At 42.9% G+C, this 7,989-nt stretch overlaps 1 long non-coding RNA gene across 1 annotated transcript in view; it reads left to right on the top strand.

The window, feature by feature from the left end:
* LOC142444797 (uncharacterized) overlaps positions 1–7,280 on the top strand; it is a 30,111-nt gene extending 22,831 nt beyond the window's left edge. The window contains exons 2-3 of the long non-coding RNA XR_012783932.1: positions 973–1,030; positions 4,051–7,280. This is a non-coding gene — a long non-coding RNA (uncharacterized LOC142444797). The remainder of the gene's footprint in view (positions 1–972; positions 1,031–4,050) is intronic.
* The last annotated feature ends 709 nt before the right edge of the window (positions 7,281–7,989 follow it).

Here is a 7,989-nt window from a genome sequence, read left to right on the forward strand (position 1 = left end):
GTTACGAGTTTAATGCCCACCTTGAGTTCTTGTGACATGTATGGATGTGGTAGGCATGGGTCTACCTTTGTGAATGAGTCCGGTGGACAGTTTTCTCCTCTCACCAACACTGATTATTTGTGTAAATAGTGCCCAGTCACTTTCGACTTTAAACTGTACAAGTCAATCATTTGTGTATTGCGGTCTGAAGCAGGCCTATACTGATATAATTTCCTTTTCTCAACAGTGTTTTAAGTTCTATGCCATTGGCTAAATTAATGACATTATCAATCGAACTACCTTATACCCCAGAGGTTGATTTGTAATGTTCTCTGTCATAAAAGGATAATGATGTTTCTAAAGTGAACTAGAGACATTATAAACCATATCTATGAATGGATTTGGGGCTTGCACTTAATTCTAGCCCCAATCGAACAGCAATTAGTTCTTATGACATGGCCCTACTTGATTCCCACCCTCATGAGCGGAACATTGAAGATATGGGTGCCATGGCCGAGGGAGGTGACCAGCCTTGCTATCAGACAGAGTGCATTATAGAGTCGATGATGGCAGATGGAGTTAGGTTACAATATAATATCTTATTTGATTTCCCTTTTGATCTACTTTACAGTTATTTCCGTTTTTAGTATTTTCTGCTTTCTTTTTAATCGAGGTTTTCTATGCTTTGTCGAGATATTGCTGTTAGATTTTGTTTGCTTGCTTGCTTTGCATTTTGTATGATTTTCTAGATATGAAATCCAGGATAGGTAAATCTCTACAGACAGCAAGTGGTGTGATAATTGCCTAAGGACGTGGCAGGGAAGGCAGGGGTGGGGTGGGTGGGAAGGGGGGGATGGGAGCTAGCAATGAGCATAAGAAGGAAATCTGAGACTGACCATGGTGATTACACAACTCTTCTAAAGATAATTGAACAATTAAAGTATATGATAGATGAACTATATGCCAATAAAACTTTTGTTTTTCATCAAATAGGGTATGGGAGAAGATGTGCCTGGACTGGGGTGTCAAGCAGAGGCAGGATGGCCTCATGGTGAGCAAGGAGTTTGGGACCTTCAATATGGAGGGGAGGGAGAGGCCTTTGAAATCCCTTCCATTCTGAGTCCACACTCACATAAAGCAGCTTGCCTTTTCACTCAGTAATGACTGCTGGTGAGCCCTCCCCAGAGGACCATGTGACCGAAGTAACCTTGAACCAGGCCCCCCAGAGGGGGGGAGGTCCACAGTCAGATGGTGACCTCGCTTTCCTTCCACCTGCTGCCCCTCGCCTCTGCCTGTCCCACGGGCTGGATTGCATCCCGGTGTTAGAGCTCAGAGCAGCATGGAGCTTGTAAATCTTCTCTCACATCATGAAATGCCAACAATTTCACAGCCAGGGATTCCTGTCCTCATAAAGTCCCTCAGCAGCAGATCTGTATCTAAAAGTGTCCTCTGGGCTAACAGATTGATTTCAGACCTGCTCTGCAAGCCAGACACCAGGGCAGGCAGGCAGGCAGTGCCACCTGGAACGCAGGTTCCTGAGCCCCGAGAGGTGAGGCTGAGGCCACCAGGCCTGCTGGTTGGGGGACCCTCCCCCAGAAGCAGAAGGTCAGAAACAGCGGCCCCACTTTGGGAGCCAAAGGCCTTGAATGGTGTTTCAAATGATTAGAGGGAGAAATATATTTCTTTCTTTCTTTTTCTTTCGGGGGGGATGGGGATGGTGGTTTACTAGTATTTTTTTTAACATAAATCATTTTATTGGGGGCTCTTACAGCTCTTATAACAATCCATATATCAATTGTGTCAAGCACATTTGTACATATGTTGCTATCATCATTTTCAAAACATTTTCTTTCTACTTGAGCCCTTGGTATCAGCTCTTCATTTGTTCTCTCCCTCCCCCACCTTCCTACCTACATGAACCCTTGATGAACACTGTCCCCTTTTACGCTGTCTCCCTTCACCCATGTTTCTGTTGTTCATGACCCTGGGGGGTGGTGAGGTATATGTCAATCATTGCAATCAGTTCCCCCTTTCTCCCCTTTCTTCCCCCTCCCCTTCCCCATCCTCTCATGGTATCACTACTCCCCTTACTGTTGGTGAGGGGTGTGTCTCTCCTGGTTTCTGTGTATCCAGAGCTCTTATCTGTACCAAGGTATATGCACTGGCCTAGACGGATTTTTAAGGTAGAACTGGGTGATGATAGTGGGGGTGGGGGTGGAGGATGGGGGGCGGGGGAGAGGAGGAAGCATTAAAGAACTGGAGGAGTGTTGCATGTTTTGTCTGTGCTGTACTGCACCCTGGCTGCCTCGTCCTTCCTTGTGACCCTTCTGGGAGGGGATGTCCTAGGGAAATGTGTTTCTAAGCAATATGCACACTGTGATCCATTCAAGGAGTTATCCATTTACAGGTATTTACCAGTGACTCGCTGTTAACCTTACGGTTCACACACTGCCATTGCGTCAATGCCGACTCTTTATGGGAGTAGAAAAACCTCATCTTTCTCTCAAGGAGTGGCTGGTGATCTCAAACTGTGGACCTTGTGGATATCAGCCTAGTTTGTAACCACTATGCTACTAGGAGTTAGCAGTTCAAAGCTACCTGACTCAGAAGGGAAATAGGAGGCTTTCTACTCCCACAGTTCTACCCTGTCCTCTAGGGTCACCATGAGTCAGAATCAAGTCCACGGCAGTGAGTGTGACTGGCTTTCTCAATCCTGACTCTCATTAGGATGACCTGTGGCTTGTTTGTGACCTTATCTTAGGCAAATCTTTCTTAGAAAACTCAACACAGAGAATGATCAGAAACAAAAACAGTAACTTGTACTTTGTCAAAATTAAAAACTTGTTTCCTTCTGAAGACACCGTGACAAATATGAAAAAGACAAGCCACAGACTGGGAGAAAAAAAATTGTCACTCATGTATCTGGTAAGAAACGTTTCTAAAAAAAGAAATGTTTCTAATATATAACCTTCCTCTAGTTCCTAAATGCTTCCTCCTCCCCCACTATCATGATCCTAATTTACCTTACAAATCTGGCTAGACCAGAGCATGTACAGATGGGAGCTGGAAACACAGGGAATCCAGGACAGATGAACCCTTCAGGACCGGTGGTGAGAGTGGAGATACCAGGCGGGTGGAGGGAAGGTAGGGTAGAAAGGGGAAGCTGATTATAGGGATCTACATATAAACTCCTCCCTGGGGGATGGATAACAAAAAAGTGGGTAAAGGGAGATGTCAGACAGTGTAAGATATGACAAATAATAATAATTTATCAATTATCAAGGGTTCCTGAGGGGGGGAGCAGGGAGGGAAGGGAAAAAATGAAGAGCTGATGCCAAGGGCTTGGGTGGAAAACAAATGTTTTGAGAATGATGAGGGCAATGAATGTACAGATGTGCTTTACACAATTGATGTATGTATGGATTGTGATAAGAGTTGTATGAGCCCCTAATAAAATGATTAAAAGAAAAAAGAAATGTTTCTAGAATGCAGGAAGAACTTGCACTTTTAGCTAAATATAAGGTAGAGTTTTACCTGTTTCCAGACCTTTTAGGCTAGCTAAGGTCCCCTTTGATTTAGTTTTATTTTTTAAATTTATTTTTGCAGAATATTCTTCTGCAATAAACTTACTTTTCCTGTTTGAAACTTGTGGGCGGGGGGAGACCTTATCACTCAATACAAAGAAAGATATACAGTCCAATTAAGAAAGGGGCAAAAGATTTGAAGTGACATTTCTCCAAAGGAGATAAATATACAGCGACCAATGCCCACCTGAGCACAGTGAGTCATCAGGGAAATGCAGGTGAAAGGCACCGAGAGGCCACTGCACACCGATTAGAGAGCCTCTAATGAGAAAGACACTGGTGGCAAGGACGGGTCATGTTCAAGGGTAGAGGAAAGCAAGGTAACGTACAATGGCACAGCCCCTTTGGAAAACAACTCAGGTTCGTAAAAGGTTAAACATCAGCTTGGTATATGACCCATGCCTGGGGCTCTATCTACCCAAGAGAAAGAAAACCCTGTGTTCAAACTGAGATTTCTAAATATTGATAGCAGCACTATTCTTCACAGGCTCAGACAGGAAACAATCCCAATTTTCACCAACAGATGCCTGGGGAAACAAAATGTCACACAGCCATGACTACTGAGGAATACCAACACCAACCCAACTCCATGTCGACGCCGAGCCCTGTACCACAGACTGGAGCTGCCCGCAAGTTTCCAAGGCTGTAAACCTTTATGGAAATAGAACTGCCCCATCTTGCTCATGCAGAGTGGCTGATGGTTTTGAACTTTGACCTGTTGGTTTACAGCTGAGAGCATGAATCACTCTACCACCCAGGTTCCCCTTGAATAATATAGTCATTGTTGTTAAGGGCTTTCAAGTCAGTTCTGAGTCATAGAACCAAAGATGCACCCGAATGAAGCTGTGCTCTATCCTGCACCATCCTCCCAATTGTCGCGTTGAGCCCGAGGCTGCAGATACTGTGCCAATTCATCTCGGTGAAGGTCTTCCTCTTTTGGTTGACCCCTGCTTTACCCAGCATATTCAGCAATAAGATACTGTTATACGACTCAACGATAAAAAGTAATAAAGTGCTGATCCATGCCACATGATTGAACCCCCAAAACATGTGTTACCTAAAAGAAGTGAAACACAAGAGATGTGATTCCATTTATACGAAATGTCAACAAACAAAAACAAATCCACTGCCATCAAGTCAATTCCAACTCGTGGCAACCTTCTAGAGAGTGTCTAGGCCTTTGTACATGTTTACAGGAGCCGACGACTTCATCTTTCTCCCTGAGGACTGGCTGGTGGGTTTGAACTGCCAAACTTGAGGTTAGCAGTCCCACGTTTACTTGACAAAGCCACTAGAACAGTGGTTCTCAACCTTCCTACTGTCACATGTTCCTCATGTTGTGGTGATCCCCCAATCATAAAATTATTTTCGTTGCTACTTCATCACTGTCATTTTGCTACTGTTATGAATCGAGCCACCCCTGTGAAAGGGTCATTCGACCCCCAAAGGGGTCGTGACCCACAGGTTGAGAACCGCTGGTCTAGAACAAGGTAAATCTAGAGAGACAGAAGATAGTTCAGTGGCTTCCTGGGGACTACAGCTACTGCCACATATAAACGTGCCCAAGGTGGAGTGGGTGGGGGTTGTTTACAAAGGAGCACAGGGTTATCTTTGGAGGTAATAATATTCTAAAATTGCATTGTAGGGAGGGACGGTTATACAAACTGCATGCATATACTAAAAAGTCATTGACTTGAACTTACACTGGATGAGCTGCATGTTGTGTAATAAATTATACCTCACTAAAGCTGCAGGCATCAAAGAATGTTTATTTCTGTGTCTAGGCCCTCCTTTGATTTTTTATCACAGTGTGCTCAAACAATATTCTGCTTTGGTAGTTGGCTTATTTCCCTCAACAGAATGTCCTCCAGGTTCAGCCATGTGGTGCAGTGGTATTCTTTAACGGTGCACAGTATTCCATTGTGTGTGTACACCAGTTGGATTATCCATTCGCGTGTTGGAGGACACATGGGATTCCCATCTTTCTTCTTAGAGCAGCTGCGAATGAGATTTCGATGCACTTGGGTGTGTATCTCTCTATCTGTGTCCCAGCTCTTAAGTCTGTGTACTGTGTACTGAGTGGTGGACTTCTTGGATCACGTGGCATTTCTATTTCCCACCCTTGAGGAAGCACCCTCTGTTTCCACAGTGGATTTCCATGTTACGGGACCCCAGTAGAGGATGGGGGCTCCTGTCTCTCCCTGCCCTTGCTGCCATTTGTTGTTTCTGTCTTATTGAACTTTGCTGCTGTTGCCGGGGTGACATGAGCCCTCACTGTTGCTTTGCTGTGCCTCTCTCTAATGGCTAAGAGCGAAAGCATTTCTCCCCTGGTTAGCTACCAGAACATCTACTTTGGTGAGGTCTCCTCCTGTCTTTACTTTTAATCAGATGATTTATGTTTTTGTCCTTGAAGGGCTGACACTGTCTATACATTTTAGAGATTGATCCCTTGGCAGTTATGTTGTTAGCATCCCCACCTCCCCACCAGTCTGTAGCTTCTCTTTGTGCTCTTTTGGAAATCTTTGGCTCTGATTAAGTGCTAATTTATAGGGGACATCAGTTGTCTGTTGAAACCACCTGCAGCTCCAAGGGGAATAGATGTGGCTTTCTACTCCCATAAAGAGTTAATCTTGGAAATCCACCGGGGCAGTTCTACCTTGTCCTATAAGATTGCTGTGAGTTGGAATCGACTTCATGGCAGTGGGTTCTAAGGAAACAGATGTCCAGTTCTGCCAGCATCACTTGTTAAGGACTGCCTCTTCCCTTTAATGAATCTGAACCCACTGTTGTAGATCAGTTGTCTATAGGGTGAATGGATGAGAGGGAAAATCACTACCTAGATAATAAGCACGTCTTCACGCGAGTGAAGGGAAAGGAAATATGCAATATCACTAAAGCAAGGGAAGACGCTGAGAGGTCCATAAGGGTTGTAGATATCAGGAAAATACCATTAATACACAGTTCTGCAATATCAGTAATAATACAATGATCTATGAATGGATGGATAGGCGTGCAAGCTGAGCAGGTATGGATAACCAAACAGGACGACACCACCTGCCACATATACATTTGTCCAAGGACAGTTCTATATATGTGATTATATGTCCTTTAAATACAAAGGTAAGTCAGTATACACACACACACACACACACATATAATGCTACTAGAATTTCCGTTCAAGCACGGGTTGATTCCAAACAGAACATGTTTAAATATGTTCTGCGATCAGTGGACGGCAGCAGACAAGCTCCCTCAGTAAGACGCTGGTCTTCGTCTCATTGGGTGCCTCCAGAAAAGGTCCGATCAAAGAAAGTGACTTCCCAGGGCTTCTCCCAGGCCAATGAAATCCAGGGGGAGAGATCAGCTCAGAAGGCAATCCATGTGCTGCTTTAGATTCCGAAGGGTCGTCTTAATGGATTTTCTCAATTACACAGCACAATCACAGAGACGTAGTATGAGGAAGTTTTTTGGGTTTTGTTTTAAGTGATCGATATATTTGTATTTAGGGAACTTAGTTTTGGGTCTATTATATTACTACTCATATAAATGACACCTGAGATTCCATTTTTTTAAATTGAAAATCATTAACAGAGCAATTAAATCAAGGTTGAGAAACTTAAACTAATTAAAATGGTAAAGAAAATTATGACAGCAACTGTAATATAGAAATGTAAAATGTCAATGGTTTTCAAAGGACACCTTTGATGTATCATTGCAGGGTTGTGTTTACATTTATGAAAATAAATAGTAGTTATACAATAAACATATATATACTTGTAGCTCCAAACTAATGAAATATATATAGTGTCTTTCACATTATTTCAGATTTTGCTCAAAAAGGTTAGAAGTTCAAATTTTCCTTTTATTCAAGTTTTATTGACATATAATTCACCTATCACACTATTCAATTGTTTTAAAATATTACAAAGAGTTGAGAAATCATTGCCACAATCAATTTTAGGACATTTTTTTCTTTCTTGTACACATATTCATAGTTCTCCAATTATCTCCAACCTCCCCTGCCATAATCCCAAGAAACTAGTAATCCAGTTACTGTAGGCAAATCTACTTATCTATCCTGGATTTCATATAAATATACAACAACAACAAACTCCAACACAATAACAAAATAAGACAGAGAAAAGTCCCAATCAAAACAAAAGCAGAAAATAATAAAAAACAAACAAAAATGGGTCAAAAGAGAGAACAAATGATAAGGTGTTCAATTTTAACCTATGTCTGTATTAGTCCACTTTCCAATGCACTCTGTCTGCTCGCCAGGCAGGTCCATGGTCAGAGGGTGTTTATCAGAGACTTGCTCCACATGGAGACCCTGCAAATGTATTGTGGGTTTCCACTGTCATTTGTAGCCTCCTCCAAACCAGGTGCTCAGAGTTTAAGCTCTGCTACCATTCCCTCTTCTAGT

This window comes from Tenrec ecaudatus, chromosome 4, assembly GCF_050624435.1.
Source record: "Tenrec ecaudatus isolate mTenEca1 chromosome 4, mTenEca1.hap1, whole genome shotgun sequence".
Lineage (NCBI taxonomy): Eukaryota > Metazoa > Chordata > Mammalia > Afrosoricida > Tenrecidae > Tenrec > Tenrec ecaudatus.